Here is a 20,701-nt window from a genome sequence, read left to right as displayed (position 1 = left end):
AAATTATTGGATTTATTACCATAATACCTTCCACTTAGCTTTGTTTTTATTATTTCTATTGCTGTCCATATCTACTTATTAGTTATTTTTTATTGCTTCATTCTTCCATTTTTTTAACTTCATAAGATAGAAGATTCTATTTTTATTAGATAAATAAATTTTAAGAGCAAATCAATAGTGTTAGATGCATGGCACATGTTTTAATCTAGTGTTTTACATCATACAGTTCAAATTATTTTCTTAAATCTCCTGTGTTCTTGTTAGACTCAGATTACTTTTAATTTCCCAATACTTACAAACTGTTGGGTGGGGATTTAGCTCAGCAGCAAAAGCACCTGCCTGGCAAGCGCAGGGTTGTGAGTTCGGTTCCTGGTACCGGAGAAAAACAAAAAAAAAACAACAAAAAAAAAAAACAAACAAACCCCAAATTGTCAAATATCTGTTATTGATTTTCAATGATATCTTGTTGAACTTAGTGACCTTTACCTTTGTGATGTTTATGCTTCAAATTTTATTGATCATTGCTTCACAGCTCAGATATGAGCTCATATAGTGCGTTTTCTGTGCACACTTGAAAAGGAAGCATTCTGCCCTTGCTGGGCAGAAGGCCAGGAAGTGTCAGTAAATTGGTAGATTTGCTTATGTCTGTTATGTGCTTGCTGGTGCTCTCCTTACTCTATCACTTACTGAAAGATAAGTTCTGAAGTAGTAACCTAGAACGGTTGTTTATTTTTTCTTTGTTGCCATTTAGTTTAGGACTTGGACACTGGTCAAGGATAGTGTCATAATTTTATATAAATTATATATTATAAATTATCAGATTTACAAAGATGTCTTCTATGCATGAAATGAATCTATCTGTCTCTAGTGTTACATATCAACTTTCAGTTTGTCTAATATTAATATACACTGCTTTTCCCCTCAGATTCCTCTTTGCACTTTTCATCCTTTCAACTATCTGTGTTTGTATTTAAAATGCCTCCTTTAAAGGTAGATTGTCTGTTTTATACATTTTGAGAATCTTTATCTTCTGATGGAACTATTTAAGTCCTTTTGCATTTACTTATATTATTAGTAAATGATTGGAGTCCAAATTTATTTTACTTATTTTCTGTTTCTCCTTTTTTGACTTCCTTTATGTGAAATTGTCTTTTAATGTTGTTTTCATTTTTCATTAGCTTTATTTTTCTTGATAAGTAGTAATTGTGCATCTTTATAGGTACAATGCAATGCTTTGCACATTTATACATTGGGTATTGATCAGTTATATCACTGTGTGTTGACAGCATTTTCATTATATATAGATAAAGTATACATATGCGATAAACCTCAGAATACATTATTGAAACTTCTGCATTAATATTTGAGAAAAAGTCATACACACCCATAAACACACATTTAGTATTTTCCCCCACATTTTTAAGCTATCTTATTTTTTCTCATATATCAGAGTTACCATCTGAAGTAATTTATCTTCATCCTGCAAAACTTCTTTCAGCACTATTTTCTGAGGCACAGATGTGCTAGACAAATATTTTGTCGGTTTCTATTCATGCAAAATGCATTCATTTCATCTTAATTTCTAGTGGATAGCAAGAGTTTCATTGAATTTTTGGTTTCTTTCAGCACTTTGAATACTTCAGTTTCTTCTGGCTGAAACTGTTTTGGATTAATTTCCTATAATGAATTTTTTCACTGCTATGAATATTTTTTACGCATTACTTCTATTTCCTTGACCATAGTGTGGCTGGGCTTATTTGTGTGAATTTCTGTGTGTGTGAATATATCTTATCCAGGGGTGAAGAACCTTCATGGAACAGGTTATGATAGGATGTCTTCAATGAACTTGTAAAATCTGTAACAATTTTGTCTTTAAAATTTATTTTTGGCACTCTCTCTCCACTTCTTCCTTGTAGGAGTCAAAAATCACATACATTATGCACAGCATCTTCCCACTGTTCTCAGGCTTGATTTACTCTTCTTGAAGCTTTCTGTCACTTCGTTAAATTGCATAATTTTTATTGATTTTCTTGTATGCTCACTGATTCTTCCACCGTCCTACGTTTGCTGTTTATGCTTCCATCTAGTAAAATTTTCAGATCAGATAGGGTACTTTCAGTACTAACATTTCTTTTTTTTTTTTTCCTTCTGGTACCGGGAATCGAACTCACAACCTTGTGCTTGCCAGGCGGGCACTGTGCCACTGAGCTAAATCCCCAGCCCCAGTTCTAACATTTCTATTTTATTTTTATAGTTTCAGTTTTTCTGTTAGATTCCTTATTGTTTATTCATCAATATCATGCTTCCTCTCAATTTTGAAAAAACACATTTATAAAATCTGTCTTGAATCTTTGCTATATTCAACATTTAAGCGTAGTGTTAGTCTATTTTAATTGATGGTCATTCTTTTTCTAAATATGGTTCACGTCTTCATGTCTGTTTGAATTTCTGGTAATTTATTAATTGCTCACTGGAAACTAGGCACCAGAAAAACACATTGCAATTCTTTGTTGGTCTTTTGGTAGTGCTGTGAATGGACCCAAGGCTTTTTCTGTGCTTGGCAAATGCTCTACCCCTGAGCTCCACCTTTGGCCCCAGGCTATCTCATTTTGATTCCAGTTGCACAATCTTTTACCCCCTCCCTTGCCCCCAGATGTGGAACAGCTGGTGTCACTGCTCAGTGTTTTCAGTTTCCTAGTCCCACTCCTGGGGCCTTGCTTGCTATCGTGCCTGCCCGCTTCAGAGGTGAGTCCGAGACAGGATGGGGTTTATACTTCTGGACTTTACCTCTTCATCGTCACCTTGCTGCTGATTATCTCCTCCAGGGCCCGCCTACTTTCTCAGCTGGAGTTTGGTTCTTTTGTCTGAATCTAGAAAGTCTTCATATCATCGCTGTTTAAACTGTGCTGAGCGGGAAAACTCACGTGGCCTAAAACACAAGAAATGTTCAAATCGTACCAGGAATCCATCCCTCTTTAAAGGGGTTGGCGTCCTTCCTTGCCGTCTGCTTCTTATTGCTATATCTCTGCATTTCCTATTTGAACAAGTGGCTTTCTATTGAGCCAGGTAGGTGGAGTAGAATGGAGGCATTCAGGAAGGGTTAGAGGGAGGGTTGTTCTTTCTTTCATTGTTTCTTTCTTTCTAAAATCTCTGATTTTCTGCGATTTTCTTACCTATATGATATTTTCCTTAAGTATTCTGTAACCTGCTTTGTTATCATGAGCTTTTACTTCTACCCCTTCAAAGTGGTGAGTACAGTTTTGTGCAGCTGCACTGAACTGAAGAGTGTTCCTTGGTTAAAAAGATTTTGATCCACAATTCTCAATGTAATAGATGCCATGGAGTTATAAGCTTCTTGAAAAATTTCTGCTTGTTTTGGTCATTTTCCTTTGCCTTCAAATTCTGTTTCTAATAAAAGTGGTCAAGTTTTAGAACTTTATTTGATGGATGAACTGTGAGACTCTTTCATGCCATCATCATGGGAAATACTGCCCTTTTGAAATCCTGAGTAACCTCTTTTAAAAAACTGATAAATAAGTACTTCATGGAAAATCAGATTTTAATCTGAAGAATGGTGGTATCGCTTTTAGCTTTTTCAACTTTATTCTTGATCCATAATTACAGATCTAGGGTTTAAATATTTTCCAAATTTCAAAATATCTCTAGTATAATAATGAAATAAATATTTTAAATATCTAGATTTAAATACATTCTGGGAGAGGTAAATATTTTATAAGATTAACATTTTAACTTGCCTGTAAGAACTTCCCACAAATAACTCAGATAACTGTTGATATCACAGGAGAATGAAAATGTGAAAAGAACAAAGTGTAATAATATCTTGGTTATGTAAAAATATACATCTAATCGTATATCATTCAGTGGTCCCTTACTTCAAATCACTAGGGCCAGAAGTCTTTCAAGTCTTTATATTTTATATATATTTTTTTTTTGGAAGAGCTTATTTGAAAAAGTAAGAAGAGTGAGAGAGAAACTGAGATCAAGCTTGGGTCCAGTAAAAGAAGGAAAAACAAGATAACAGTATATCCTGGAGGAAGCAGGGCAGGCTATGATGAGGAAAACCACAGTAGCCTAGACTTTAGAGAGCTAGAACCATTTATTTAACACTTCAATGTTTGCTTTGGAGAGCGTACTGTAATCAAATGCTTTAATATTTTTCCTGTGAAATGTATAATCGTATTTATAAAATAAATACAATTATATATAATTTCATGTCCTGACATTTTCATCTTTATCAGAATTGAGGTATATGAAGTGATCTTTTTTAATTTCTTTAAAGTTGTTGGTTATTCACTTATAGGGCTGGGCATTTAAATCAGCAGCACAGCGCCTGCCTGGCAAGCACAAGGTCATGAGTTTGATTCCTGATACCAGAAGAAAAAACATAAAACAAACAAAAAAAGATTATTCACGTATATAAAAACAATAGTATGATAGGATGATTAGAAAAACTATAACATCATTTAGTTTTCAATGAATTTTTACTTTCCTTATAATATTTTTAATTGATATTTTTATAACAGGTTTTATTATTTAGCTCACTATAAAAATGTTTTAACATCATCACTAGGATTTCTATTAAAATGTTTGGTATTCAGGTTGCTTCATTTTGAAAAATGTAATTGCGTATTGTTTAGATGAATGGTCAAGATCACATGGCAAAGGTCTTTGTATTGTGGTCCTGCCTTAACAGCTGAGTAATGAGCATTAGTTCATAAGTGATAGGTGCGGAAGACTGGCTACTTACATGCTCCACTACTAGCACTGACAGTTATCCTGTGGAAAAGAAAATGCCATTAATATGCGTGAAAAAATTTTGCCTTTGAATATCTTTCATCCTGTCTCCTTTCATTCTGTCTCCTTCATTGAGTTCATTTCCATGCACAAAGCAAAGATAAACATTACAAAAAACAAATTAAATAAGTTTACTTTAATGGAATCTGCTAGTGCCTACTAATACATTTCCTCAGTTTCCTGTATTTTTATAAGATTAATTTTACTTCTCCTTTGTATGTTTAACTTGGTATTCCAGTAAGTGCCTCAATGTTCTTGGTCTTGATTCCTATTCTTCTTTATGTCCCTCAGTGAGTCATCTGTGTTCTTTTGAACCTGGTAGAAGTCATACACATGAAAGAGACAGGCCAGTTAAGAAATGGAAGAATTAGAACAAGAGATTTTAGGCCAGGAATTTCTGGGGCACAAGACAGGTTTGTAAATGCCTTCACATAAACGACTTTCAAATAATATTCTATCTACACATGTGAAAGGAGCAAGTCTATTTGTAAACCTGGTATTTGGACATGTGGATAATATTATAACAATAAAAGCTCAAGAAATTATAGAACATATTCGTGTGTTATTTCTTGGTCTATTTGCTAAAAAGCCATGTATAGAGAAGTAGAACAGAAGTATGGTTGCTCTGCTAGATGCCAACTGTGAGTTAGTGTATCACATAAATCAATATGGAAATCTATGATTGTCTCTGTGATTGCATTACCTATACTGACAAACTTGTATGCACCTGCTATCTTTTGAATAGCAGCCTTTTAAAAACAAGGATTGGCCTATGTTCTTTAGTTTAGTTTGGACAGTAACTCAGTGGAAGCAAAGTCTATAAATTCCAGTTATCCTAATGATTAATGAATAACTGAAGAAATGGAAAAGAAATTCTGATGAAATAGGAGACTGTTGATTCTGTTGCTGTGGGAAGTAGACCTTTTGTTATTATATTGCTTTGACAGATTGATACAGTTAAGTATTTTGTACCTCGTCATTATACACCTTATACTAAATTTGCACACCTATTTAATATTTTGTATCTCATCTTTACACCATTTAAATTACATGTGCATAGGTATTTTTTGCATGTCTTGTCATAGTGTGGCATTTACATTTCAGGGTGTTTATTAGTCAAGACAAGAAGATCCTTTAAAATGGCAAAAGATCTGTTTTAGCGCTTACAAAGATTGATCCTTTCTAACCTTGATGCTAAAATACACTTTTTATTTTTAAATATGCATTTTAAAAGCCTTCCTGTAAAAACACGTTTCATGTTCTGTCAAATTTATGAACTTTTCCAATCAAAATTTTACATGATTAAGTGTAAGCTATAACTTATGAACAGATCACTAATAGAATTTTAATTATCTCTACTAATTGTCAAAGTCTCTGGATTGCTTTATAAATGAAAATGTCGCTATTGGAGATTACCTTTAAAAAAGCACAGGATCTCAGCTTTGTCTCCCCAGACATTAAATACCTGCTGAGGAGACTCTGAGTATGGTTTGGCTGATTGATCATAATTCCTGATATACCAGGTGCAGTCCTTCTTATTAAGACCTTATAACAGTGTCTATTGGATGAGATATAAATGTTTTGCATCCTCTCATACAAAATTCACTTATTGTTCTTACAGTCTAGTTTAGGAGAGGGAAATAACTTAGCTTCAATGATACTCTTTTTCCGGAAAACTTGTACGCTGAGAGAATGTTTGTAGGGTTCTGATCATTATTTGCTGTAGTAGGAGAATAGATGGGATGTGAGAAGGAAGGAAATGATCAGCTAGACTCAGTGATCCAGTGTGGTCTGTTTGATCCATTGGAATGATCTGAATTCCAGGTAAGTTTTTGCACTAGCTGTGTTCAGGTATGAATTGAGTTAAAATTATGATTTGCATTAAATATATACAAAATGGGTATCAGTTTGTTACTTAATTTCTCAGTGCAGAAACACACCAGATAGGAAAGCTGAGTCAGAAGATTGCACACAGTCACTAAATTAAACAATGCAAGAAAAATACGGCAAGTAAGATACAAAGCTAGAGGCTCCTCCAGAAGAATAAAATTCTAAACTTGATTGTTATTTTTTCAATCAGGTGGAAATTATAGCACTATTATCATCCAGACCCATTTATAACTTATTAGTCTTCTACCACTCTAATTTATATAGTTGTGGCCCAGCCAATAGTAATCAGTAAATCCAACAATAGCATACTTCCTCAGAGAATTAGATAATACATGCTTGGATGACGATGTGTACTGTAATATTAAAATACATCAATTTCAATTAGGATAACATTTCATTGCAATTACGGATTCATGGAAGTTATAAGCTCCTTGCTTTCATTTTGAAATTTTCTAGGATCAGAGCTACAGTCTCCAAAGAACTGTTAAGCCTTGAAGTTTCTGTAGTATGGTATTGGTTTGGTATTTATAATTGTCAATAGGTGCTTTGAAATAACCTTTTAAAAAGATCAGTGTATTTCCCCAATTTGAGCTTATTTAATTTACATTAGAAGCAGATAATGTTATAGCAATAGCTTAAAATTTGGTTTAAATTTATACTTTGCAGTTTTAGTAGCTTTACGAGGGTGGACTATGTGCTGGGATTTGCAAGGTCCTAAATTAAAATATAGCTCATAAATAGCCCTTTCTGTTGGAGAATGAATCACGTTCTCAGAGACACACTGGAAATGTAGAAACTTAGGTCAAAAGCAGTGTAGGTAAAGAAGAGCTGGTGCTCTACTTCCACCATAGTGCTCCATTCTTTCAGCTCCCCTTCACTAGCAAGCTTGGGAAGATGTTAAACTCTGGGCCAGTCTTTGGTCCATGCATAACTAACTCATGTAGGAAACACTACGATCAAATTGTGCATGTGTTCTAATTAACGATTCATTCTGTTTTGTAACTTTACAGTTAGTTTACTGTGGTAGTGATGCAAAATCATCTTTATGTTCCCTCTTGGTAGAGAAGGGGCGGGAATACATTTGTAGACATGGTGGTACCTAGCTTCACAAACTCAGTTCCTTCCACGATTCTGGGGAAGACGGCCCCGTGTTTGTACAGTGACGATGGCTGTGATCGTGTTCCTCACCAGATTAGAGTTCACAATGGAAGCAAAATTTTGCCAAGCACTTCTGCTTTTGAACCAAAGTGTTCGTGAACAGAAGCATTTGTGAAGCAAACCGAGGTATACGCCCTTCTTTAAGAAAACAGGAGTTTAGAAGCAGCTTTTCTTGAACCTGCCTTTAGATCGAAATGAAGTTTATGCCAAAGTGGCGTGTTTTGGGACAGCATTCACTGCTACTTTGACCTCCACACCTTGAAGTCTGAGAGAAGGGCATCGACTCTTATTCCCTGCTTTCTCACTCAAAAGTTATATACAGAATTCTGCTACTGTGCTGAGCCCTTAGTGTCCTTTAAGAGATGGTTAGCCAAAGACAAGATATAATCCTTGCCCTTAGGCAATATGCAATCTTACATGATAGGCTGAAGTTGATCAAACAGCACACATACTATTTTATTTTATTTAATTTCTGTCATTTGAGACATGGTTTCACTATACAGTTCAGGTTGGCTTTGAACTCACTTGGTAGCCCAGACTGGCCTAGAACTTATGGTGATCCTTTTGCCTCAGCCTCCCAAGTTCCGAAATTACAGGCTTTGTCACCCCATCTGACCTAATATTTTGAACTGTAACCAGCACTATGAATAACTGACACACATTGCCGGGGATGGATCTATGTGTACGTATGAGCAGCTACTGGAAGATGAAGATTAGGGAAGGGTTTTGATTGCTACCATTTTATTGAGGACTCACTGATAAGCAGTTTGGAAGGAGAAAGAGGGAATGGTGACATCAGAGATTAACACAATTTTTTAAAAGAAGGTTAAAAATTATTTTCAGATCGGAAAAGTCAGTCATCAGGAACTTCATTTCACTTGCATGGAGCTTTGGGATATGAAATTCTGCATCTTCCAAGGCTAGACCAGTATGAGCCCCTTCTTGGAGACCCTAGTTGTCAATTTCTGTATAATTGTTACTTGGAAATTATTGGAAAAGATTTTATCTTGGGATTTGGTACAAGGCACACAAGATGAATAATATAGACATGCTATGATGAAAGCACAGGTGGATGACAAAGCTTTCTTTTTTCAGAGTTGTTAAGGCAAAGACTCATTTTTCAAATATGACAGAATGGTTTAAATAGAGGGAAGTTTTCTCTATGAGATTTGGGATTGAACTCATAGTTTAATTAAATTAAATCTCAAAGTTTTCTCTATGAGATTTACGTCCCTCACACTGTACTCCGTCCAACTTGAAGATAAAAACTGTGACAGACAACCAGTCTGTTCAAACAGAAAGCCCCAAGGCAAAATATGTACATATGTATAGAGATAGATAGAGAGAAAGAGAGAGAGCTGGGAGAACTGTATTGCTGATGTCTGGTGGTTTATTGAAAGGAACAGTTATCATTTAAATTTCTTTTATATTTTGACCAATTTTACATGCTTCTATCTGGTAATCTGAGCAACTAAAATAAAGACAACAATATGCAATATAACATCCATTGGTGAATTCATACAATCTTGTCTAGTGAAACTCTGTATTGTCTCTAACTGTTTTTAAGTTATTATTTGCTTATTCTCTTTAATGGTTTGATCAACCTTCCATTCTTATGTCTGGTAATCTGAGCAAATTTGTTGAAGTTAATGAGATGTAATATAACAATCACTGCTAATTCCTATCATTTGGTTTGAAACCCTGCATCATTTTTAATGTTCTTGCTTTCTTTTGTTTGTATTTTGCTATGTTTTTTTTTTTTTACTATTTTCTTTAAAATAAAAATAAACCAACAAGAACAAGAACAATAACAACCAAAAGAAAGCCCCTTACTCAGCTTGAGAGACTAAAGTAAATCTGTTTATCAGAATGGTTCCCAGGCCTAGGTCTCAGGCTCACAGGGAACCTCCAGTGTGCAGAATACCACGCTGTAAATCAGCAGTACACGGATGTCCTCCTGCACTTCCCTCCAGCAGAGGCACCAGACCCACCAATCACCACCGAGAAACTTAAATTTTCCACCTTCCTCAGGGGAATTTCCCCCTCCCATACCTAACATAGTCTATAAAGTAGGCCCACTTCCTTTATTTGGGTCCAATGGTTTTCTTGCCCTTGGCCAAGGCTGCACCCAGCCTGAAATAAACATATTGCTTTTTGCTTCAATCCTGCCTGTCCGGGGGTCTTGGTTGCTACTTGTGGTATGGCCGGACAGGGATATCACACCATGTTCTAAAAAAGCCAATGGAAAGCTGCTTTTTGAGGATACTTGACAAAAAGAAAAACAAATTTAATTGGGTAGATGGAGGAATTTTCTTCTTACTAAAGAGATTAAAGAAATATAACATTACAAATTGTTGTAGGCAAAGGATGCTTCAGAAATATGTTTTCAAAGAAATCCATGTCAGAAGTAACTTTAAAAATAAGAAGAAGACATATAGATCTCTATTCTTAGGCCATTATAAAGCTGAGAATATTTCAAATGCACAAAGGTGGCTATTTAATTAAATAAGACATGCTGTATTTGATCAATTTTGTTGAAAATGGATGAAATGCTAATGTTTTTCAGTTAATTTACATTGCAATACATTGAATTTTCGTGAGTAAAACATGCATTCACCTTAAAGTGCTTAGTCTTTACAACTAGTAAAGCCACAGGCATTTTTGTTTATTTGTAAAGTTGATTCAATTAAAGTTAAAACATAGTGTCATGCTACTGTTTGTAATGTCTTATTTTTGAAAATAACTCCCAGAGAAAGGCAACTTTAATACTTTATATTAACCAAAGAGTCTTATTTATTCACGTCTTTTGATTCCTGATTCTAAAAATGAAAAAGAGAGAACCACTCCCAAACTGCACCCTGCTGAGTAAAGCAAATAATGCATCATTAGGCAGAACAGAATGATGATGTTTCCTCCAGTGATTTTAATGTCATTGATCACTTCTTTTGTCTCTTACAAACTGTGGTTTAACCACCGACATGCTGAACATTGCCTCAGTTCTACATAATCTCTCCTGTGTATATTCATCCCAGAACATTTTCTTTACCTAAAATATTTTATTAACAATATTTCTCATAAATAAAATATGTACAAAATAGAAAATGAATGTACTACTGTGTAAATGCCCAATATCACATTAGAGGGGAAAATAAGTTGAGGTGGGGAAGGGTAGGCGAGACAGGAAACAGGAATGGACGCATGTGGAGTTGGAGTGGCTGACGGCCTGTGTGGTAAGATTCTCTCCTTTGAACTATTTCCAGTGATGACTTGGCTGTCCCAACTGAATTGGAGGAAAGGAAAGCAAGCATATCATTTTGGCATCTTAGAGAACATTTAAAAATGCTCGAGAAACCTGAGCAAATGCTGATTTAAATCAAAATGGGACTGGGATAAGATTCTGTTTGTTTCGTCAGAAGTTGGTTTTGAAGGCAGTTGACTGGGACTTGGCGTGGTGTGTGCATGTGTGTTGGGGGGTAAGCTGGTGTCACCCACATGATGATCCTGTAATATGCCCAGCAGAATGACTTATGGGTAAGACAAGGTTGGCCAGCTTTGCAGCTATTACCCACCTCCAACTATGACTTTCCACAGCTTATTACCTACCACGATTACCTGCCTGGCAATAACCAGAGCCATGACTGATATATGGGATATCTTTGTAAGCCTAAAATTCTTTCAGAAAATTTGCTAACAGAAAAGAAGTAGAAGAGCGATATATTGTTATAAAATGCTGGCATTATGATTTGAAAGTTAAACCTCTCTAGCACAGGTAACTGAATGATATTATTTGTCAAATACTGAAAATGCATTTTTATGGTTATAGAAATAACTGAGCTGGTTGGCCCCTTCCATTAGATGATACCTAGCCATGGACTTTTGCACTTAAACTGTAGAACTTGCGGGTGGCCTTGCGATATTTTATGAGTGCCTAGGAATCTTAAATGCAAAACCCAGTTTCAAATGATCTCCTCTGACGGGTGGCAAAGGTGTTAGGTATTATTTTGTTTTCACAGTCATTCCTTGTTGCTGTTGCTGTCTGCCTTTCCAGTGGTAAATTACAATATAATTTTCAAGGCTACAAATAAAAACCACCGTCACTGAAACAGAGAATGAACATGTCAAAAGTTACTTCATTCATAACTGAGAGAAATAGCATTTGAGGAGCTGGGTGTGCACAAGCATTTAAAGCAGTAAAAATAAAGAGGGCTAGAATACTACTGTCTGGCAGTCGTATCAGCAGGAGAGTTTATATTCTTATATTTTATAGATTTAATATTCTATAGGAAAAAAAATTATAACCTTAGTTCTTCCTGTCAGAGACATTTATCCCTTAACTGAAAAAATCTACAATATAGCAACTAACTCTAAATATATTGGGTTTTAATCAATAGTAAATTTCAAGTCCAAGTAGCATTCTCTTGGAATGTAAATTACCCTTGAGTGCATCTTAAAACATTGTCATTGCTGCTTTTGTGGATAGATTTTTAAAAACATTGTTTGATGAAAATAAATTTTAAAAGTGTTGTGCATTACTGTCCTAGGATAAATTAGGGCACTGGTGTGAGCTCATTACTTCTTGCCAAATCTATTTCTTCCATGAATGTCTGGGCTGGCAATATCCAAGAGACAATGGAAAGTTTCAAAATGACTGTTTCATGTATTTGGAGATAGCATTTGGATTCTATTAACTTGAATTAAAATCTCTGAATCATAGGAGTTATAGAGTTGTTAGAAAAACCACTCATATGTAAATTTACTCTCTTTAATAATGATACATGTGAGATACCATTTTACCCCAAATTATATTATTTGTCTGACATCAAAGTGGTGTGGATGAATACAATTTTTCTAATGCTTTATTGATTTAGAAGGGACATTCTAATACATTTGTCACAAATGTTACTGAATTCTATTCATTTTTCCAGCAAATTTTTAATTGCTGTTAAATGCAATATACTTATTTTGCAGAAGAAACAATGAATTTATTTATTCAACTAACCCTGATTGGGTGCTTGCAGTGCTAAATGGTCTAGGAACAGGGTTGAGTATGGCGAGGAGCCATCAGGACAGTAGCCATGCCCGAGTAAACTGAACTTACATTCCCTGTTTGTACAGTGAGGGAAGGGTGATGGTAAGATCGCTGTGTGAGGCAGATAGCACATAACATAAGCAGATGAAGCTGAAAGCAAGGAAAGCAAGGCAGTGAAAGGTACATAGTACAGCTCCTGTCTGCGTTTTTGGCATTTTATTGCTGACAGCTTGCGAGCTCCTGCATATCCTTCCATTCTGCCTTACATATGAGCAAACTGCTAAGAAAACCTGGACGTTCTTCCCCTTGGCACTGGCACAAAGTTAGCACCATGGAAGCCCTAGTCTATGCCTGCACGCAACGATCTGCGCTTCAGCCCCAACCCCCAGCCCCCATAATGAAACCCCAGGCACTCCCCCTTCTGACTCTCTGATTCCCCTCTGATCTGATTAGCAAACTGGCACCGCTCCCCACTGACAGCCTCATCCTGTGAGTAATAGTGCTCTGCAGCTTCCCAGCAGGTGTGTGGTGTCATGGAGCTCAACATAGCAACCAGATTTTGGATGAACTAGGATCCTGACTCTGTGGAGTGTGACCACACCCTGAAAGAGTAGGAGTGTGATTTTCTGCCCCAAGAAAAGAAAACAATTAGACTTGGATTGTTTTAGGATAAAAGGAGGATTTCAAAGGAGAAGGAAGTTCTTCTGAATTCAGAGGGCAATCCTTCCCTGTTTCTCTGGGGAATGCCTGAGCTGCTCTGCTCACTTCCAATGATCCTCATTTTATCCACCCTTGGCCTAAGAGAGGTTTGTGTGTAAAAGAGACTCTTCCCTGCCTTCAAGTAAGGCCTCTGTCCTTTCCATACCAGAGGAACAGAGGTTCTGAGGTGAGTTATTGGTAAATTGCAACCTAATGTATTAATTGTTGTGTGCATTTATGAGACTTGAAGGACATTTTTAATATGTGAATTATTATCAATGATATATCAGAAATATACACAGGATGATATAAAGCAAAGTAAAGCCCAACTCATTAAAAGCAGGCAATCTAGGTATGGAATTTTTGGCATGGAATTTGATTTTTCAGTTGGATGTGTTGGCATTTTGTAGGCAGAGATAGAATTCAGCAGAGAACAAAGGAGAACCAGAGGGAGTTGTCACCATAACCTTTAAGTATTGAACCAAAGGAGTGTGAATGTGGTTTCCATTACTCAAAATTTCTGTGTTTAATCTGACCATTAGACCTACAGCAAGGGATGCTAAGTTTCCAGAGGCTCTAATTGCCTAGAATACAAAGGTGGCAGATTCATAGTCATTTTCTGGTGTGCTCTACAGATCTTCTGTGTGTTACATTTAGTCACTGGATCTACTTAGGTTCTAAGTTTTGATTTTTTTTTTTCTGAATGTCCAAATAGTTTCTGAATGCCTACACTCTGTGGTCACAAACGTTTTGGAATTAGTAGTGGTTGTGGCATAACTCTGTTAATTATCCAAAAGGAAAGCAAAACAACAAACAAACAAAATCCTACTGCACTGCTTAGTCTGAAAGGATGAATTGTATAGCCTGTGCGCTATGCCTCAAAAGAAGGACGGGTGATATATATATGAATGTATAAAAGAGACATCTCACTTACGCCAGCCCAGATCTGCCACTGAAAGCCTCTCAGGGGAATGTGCTGGACAGCATGCTGTGTCTCAGGGAGCTCGGATGACCTGATCATGCAGGAATCTACGGGACAGAGCAGAATGATGACTCTCATCACGTTGAATGCTAATACTGGCTGCTCTCTTTCTTTTTCACCCCGGGGTCATAAATAGCTAATAGGTATTCTCCGTCATCCCAATAGTGGAGCAGTAAGATGATTTAGTGGTTTTGATCTCATGGTAGAATAATAAGTACCTAACTTAAAGAGCTGTCCAAAGATGATATACATCTGTACCATAATGTTCCCGTGAATGTGGCAGTATGCTAACATCAGAACTAAGTTCTTGATTATTTGCTTAAAGTCGCATAACAGTTTGATAGGGCAAAATCTATAGGCCTTTTGCCATCTTTTCATGTTTTTTAGTAACCAGTTTCCTGTCCATTTTATTAAAATTAAATATCCAATTAATCACCAGAATATTTCAAGGTAGTAGTTGGAAGATGAAGGGTTACAAACAGAGAGTTCATCGGTCAGTTTTACATTGATGATTTGTCTTCTTTTGTGTAGTAAAAGATAATAAACTCAGGCAGATGTTGTGTTGGCTTCTCAATCCAGGCTATTTTTAGGATGGTTGTTTATTATCTTCCCATTTCAATGGGAATTTATTAATTGTTCACTTTTCCACCAAATATAAAGTTTCAGCTTCAAACTTTTGCTTTAGAAATCTTAACATCTAAATACCTGTTAGGACTGACACCAACTAAAATGACAATAACTGCCTATTGCATTTTCACTTTGGAAATACCTGGACTAATCTATTACTTAGGTTAATTAGAATTCTCATAGGACTAAGTTTGATTTCTTTTAAGTTTAATAAGACTTGAGAGAATTAAACATTGTTTACCAAATAGTCTCACTTCCCTCCTGCATGTCCAACCTTCTTGTGTGAAGATTTGTCACTCTTTGGGACTCAAGAGCAACATGTGAAATTACTCTCACTAAAGCTATTTGGATCCATTGTGAAAGGGAAAGAAACTGCTCAAAAGGAAAGAACAACTGGGGTGGGTGAAAGGAGCAAAAAGGAAAGGGAAATATATATATATATATATACACACACAAGGTAGCTAAGATATTTTTACTACTGGTTTCTATTAGCTCATTGAGAGGAATAGTTAGTGCTTATATTGTTTGATCACTTTTGCATGTCTATATCTGGTAATCTGAGCAACTACTTCGAAGATAGCATTATGCAGTATAACAGTCATTGTTGATTTCCTATCGTCTTGTTTTGAAATTCTGTATCATTTTTATTGTTTTCTTTCTCTCTAAAATAAAAAAAGCTATTTGGACAAAAGTGGTTTATGTCACTTCCAGGAAACAGCTCTATCATCTGGAACATGATCTTCATTCTTATTTCATCTTTTTTTTTCCTCTTTATAACCATGGATGATTTCATTGAGAACTGTTCCTTTCATTTACCGAACTCTCTCAATCAAGAGCCTTAGGTTATCTCTGAATTACTTAGCTATCAGCTTGTTCTTCACGCTTTCCTCCTTTGGAGATCACCTTTGCTATGAAGTTTTCTAAGTAAGGGGAAAAATGTTAGCAGAGTTCTCCATGAAAGGAAGAGACACCTGACAGAAAATCAACAGAACCAACTGCTTAACTGAAATTCAGCCCCACTCTCAGTCTTTCCTATAGTGGGTAAATAATTTTCACTTCTGAGATACCACTCATTAGATGTGTCCTTCCTGAGCTCTTCTTTCTGAAAGTATGTAGTGTGTGTGTGTGTGTGTGTGTGTGTGTGTAGCGTCTCCTCTTGTTGCTACTGTTGATTTTAATAAACCTATGTTTACATTTTTCACTCTCTTTATAGCAGCCATTCTGCCAAGCTCTGAGACATGAGCATTCAAGATACCATTTCTTCAACACACCCAGCTTTATCACTCTCTATGCAAATTCAGAGTCCTTCTTTCTCTTTCCTTTCTTTCCTCACCCATTTCTAAGGCTCCTACATAGGTTCTTCCTTTCCCAGATACTTGCTCAAACACATCTTTTTAATTTTGGGGGCTCCTTTGTTGTTTCTTTTCATTCAGTCTCATGCCTAACAGTTCAGTTCTTCTCTCTGCAGAGCAAATGATAATTGTGGGGCTGACCAAGCAGCTTTTGCAATTCTGGTGCTGGACAGGAAGTCCATATGGCAGACAGCTGGCAAGAGAAGACAGTGGTAAGGGTCAGAGAACAAGAATGATCGTCCTCACAAGCATAAATGGATGAGCCCCTGAGGATGGGCTGAAACATCTGTCCAGCTTTTTGTCACTGCCATAGTTAATGGGTATAGTGTGGAAGCTGAGGGTCTTTGTCATAAACCTAAACACAGACTCTAGGTTTAGGGTTAGGAAAACCAAAGGAGACCCAGGGGGAAAATGAAGCATTCATAGCCACAGATATTTCTAACACCCATGAAAGACCAAATGGATCAGCAATCCACTGTGTGAGATGAGAACGGCTGCCCCTGCAGTGCCACTCTCCAGATTGGGAACAAGAGTCTCTCTTAGCGCTCAACCTAACAGGAAGTTAGAGGGCCCAGCAGGGGTCAATCAGAAAATATTTAAGTTCAAAACTACCTATAATCCTGAGATTCTCAGTCTGTGTAACTTGGAAGAAGGTGGAACTTATCCACAAAAATACAAAAGACAAGAGAAAAGATTGGTTTTGAGAGCAGTAAAAGTTGGCCATAGTTAATCCATATTGTGTGGTAGTTGCTGTTAGTCTTGAGTAGCTGTCTTGGGAAAATAAAGATTGTAGAATTTGCTGAGTGAGCCGGGCATGGTGGGGCATGCCTGTAATCCCAGCACTCAGGAGGCTGAGAGTTCGAGACCAGCGTCGGCTACAAAGTGAGCTCAAGGTCAACCTGAACTTCATAATGAGACCCTGTCTCAAAAAGACAAGAAAAAAAATTTGCTCAGTATTCACAGTATTTCCAGGAAGTACCTTAAATAGTATTACTTTGCAATACACTCTTTGAAATAGATATGATTTCACAGTTTTCTAGGTAAAGAGACACAGTGTCGTACTTAAGAAATTTGTTAAGGTTACACAGGGAGAAACTGGCCATCGGGACTGCAATTCAAGCAGAGGTACTCAGGGATACCATGAGCGTGACTTTATGCAACACTGCCTCACATCTCCTGTGTGGAACTGGAGATGCCATCTGATTTGTTTTTAAAGAAATCAAACAATGTTGATGTTTAATAGCATTCTCTAGAAAGTCTTAGGGTCAAACAATACCAAGGACAAAGGTTAGGTTAATTCTTTGAGAAGAAACACTGATATACCTTCATATACATCACATAAAAATTATACCTTCATGGGCTGGGGATATAGCTCAGTGGCATAAGTACCTGCCTGGCAAGTGCGAAGTCCTGAGTTTGATTCCTGGTACCAAAAAAAAAAAAAAAAAATAGCTTCACATTTATCATACTTAAAAAATGTTCATATCACATAATAATTTGCTTTACAAAGGAAGAAAAAAATGTTGATATCATAACAAAAAATATGACATGAACTGTACCAAAACAGCATAGAATGTTAATTGGAAGTTTCTTCTCCTTGAAATATCAGAAGATGATTTTGTGAATGCTCTCTATATTTTTAGATGAAATCAGTAGTTTTTACCCTTTATCCGTGGTTTGACTTTCTCAGGTTTATTATTCTAGCTAAGTACTGCCCAAAAAGGTTAAATGGAAAATTGTATAGGTAAGTCTGAGAAGTGTAATAAAGTATTATACTGTCTTGCTCCATCTCTCCCAGGCCATATATTATCCCATTTCCAGTATCTCCCAGGTCTGCCTACCTCCTACCTTTATTCACTTAATGGCCAGCTCAGGTTATCAGACCAGTTGTGTGGTATCACAGTGCTGTGTTCAAGTAACCCTTGTTTTAGCCAGCGATAGCCCAGACAAGTATGCTGTAACCCTGTGTGATGAGAGGAGAAATGCTGGTGCTGCTGATATGTGAGAGAGAAATCATGAAGTGCTTCTTTTAAGTCAAATACCAAAACGGTTAACATAGGTATGTGAGTAGATGATAAAGCATAGGGAGCAGGGAGGGGGAGAGAAGGGATATCTTGGTGCTATCTGGCATCAGATGGGGGTCTTGGAATATATCCTCTTGGGTAAGGGGGACTACTGTTTCATCATTTAGGCTTCTGGGATATATTAATTTTTATATGTTAGCATCATTAAAAGGCATGCATTTATTATCTCAAAGTTCAGTAGGTTAGATGTCCAGGCTCGGCCACATACATTCTTGATTATCATGTGAACAAGGCCACAATCCCAACATTAGCTGTGCTGATCTCCAAGGTGGAGGCACTAGGAAAGCTGTGTTTCCAAGTTTATGCAGATAATTGTCAGAATTGGTTTTAGAGCAGTTGTAGAACTGATGTGTTTGCATTCTTGGATAGTTGTCAGGTCAAAGGTCACTTGGGAGTTGCCAGGTCAGGGGTCACTTTCAGCATGGAGACCACTAACTGACCCTCCTATGTGGTCCTTTCCATTTCAAAGGCTAGAAACAATGTCTAGATTATGCTTTATGCACCCACTCTGTGTAGTTTTCCTTTTCCTACAGCCAAATACATTTACGCTTTTAAAAGTTTCATGTAATTAGATTAGGCTCACTGAGATAATTTCCTGTTCTGTCAAATGAGGTAATATAGTAATAATTATAGGTGTAACATCAAGGACAGAAGGTCATGGACGCCATCTTAAATTTCTACCCATTACGGGTTTTATAATCTATGACGAGATAGTATTCAAGATAAGTAGATTGGGGTGAATTAAGACATGTACTTACTTCAGCTTATTAAGTGAAATACAGCAATGAATAAGCTTGCACTTAATGTGACCATTAAATGAAAATTTATCAACTTTTCCCAAGAGGCTTATCAAAATGTATGACCTACTTTTTGTAATTTGGTCAAGCACAGAAATGAGTCATTCCTAATTTAGCAAGGTTAAAGAACTCTGCAACTGAACTTGGTGAAAATTTCCCAGAATATATGTCTGTAAAACTTTTACCTGGTCTCTCACTCAATTTCCCTTTCATAGTGGCTTTCTTATTATTCTTGACATGCATGAACTCGAAGGAGAAGTGTGTCTCTTTAAATCCCAGAGATAGAAAACACTGGTGGAAAATCATCACAGCAAAGTGCTTTAGATTCAGTGTCATTATTGATCTCTTTCTTAAATTTAAATATGAAGATGATTAAAATCCAGAGATTATTGTAAAGGTTCAGACAGTTAGAATTCTGAGGAAGTAGTTATAGATGTTGCTTCACTAAAATTGGACACCAGCTGTGGGTGGTAATTTGATGGACCTTTCCTTTACATACACATATGTTTCTCATTTTGCATCTGTTAGCATGCTGGCCCAGGTCACTTTGAAAGTGGGCAATTAAGGACATTTTATAGAGGATAAGATCTACAAATATTTCACCAAAAGGTATGATTTCATCCCATTGAGTCAACTGAAGCAATGACAGCGGTCCTCCTGACTCCTCATTTTTCCTTTTGACCTAGATTCTCATCCTTGTACCTAACTGGCTAAATGTTCTCCCATAGCTACTGCAAGCAATCTGTGACCAGGAATATGTACATAGCATAAGCATCAAGGCATTCATTTTAGGTACCCTTCAGTACCTAATGGTTTCTCTGAAGAGTTCTTGGCAAGTTTCCTCAATTAGCCTAGCAGGCAGTGCCAGTGGATAATTGCCTCAAATTTATAATGCACTCTGTTAAACTAAATTATACTATGGTTCTCCCAGACATTCTCCCATCCTTTATAATTTACTTCTTCCAAGCTCCACTCACCTCTCTTTCAAATAATTTTCATTTTCTACTTCTTTAGTGTGTAGCTTCATTCACCTAATGATACTTCATTTTTTCAAATACATTACCCTGTCTTATTAGGGTCTCCAGACTCCTTGCTATAGAGAGAGACATACACTGTTTCCAAATATATAGAAAAAATATAGGAAATAGTGTCTTCTCTATAATTATGTAAAAGTAGAAAAAAGAAGCCCTTTATTATCTAGCCAAGAATTTTTAGCCTAGTATTTTAAATTATTTTTCTGAATCAAGGTTCCAATACTGAAATCTACC

At 36.4% G+C, this 20,701-nt stretch overlaps 1 long non-coding RNA gene across 1 annotated transcript in view; it reads left to right on the top strand.

Annotated features, from left to right (window-relative positions):
- Nucleotides 1-2,663: 2,663 nt before the first annotated feature.
- Nucleotides 2,664-20,701, top strand: part of LOC102006794 — an 88,539-nt gene continuing 70,501 nt past the window's right edge. Inside the window, exon 1 of the long non-coding RNA XR_261179.2 lies at nt 2,664-2,745. This is a non-coding gene — a long non-coding RNA (uncharacterized LOC102006794). The remainder of the gene's footprint in view (nt 2,746-20,701) is intronic.

The sequence above is a fragment of the Chinchilla lanigera genome, unplaced genomic scaffold, assembly GCF_000276665.1.
Source record: "Chinchilla lanigera isolate Chin_1 unplaced genomic scaffold, ChiLan1.0 scaffold00025, whole genome shotgun sequence".
In the NCBI taxonomy this organism is placed as follows: domain Eukaryota; kingdom Metazoa; phylum Chordata; class Mammalia; order Rodentia; family Chinchillidae; genus Chinchilla; species Chinchilla lanigera.
This window is presented reverse-complemented; position numbering and strand designations above follow the sequence as displayed.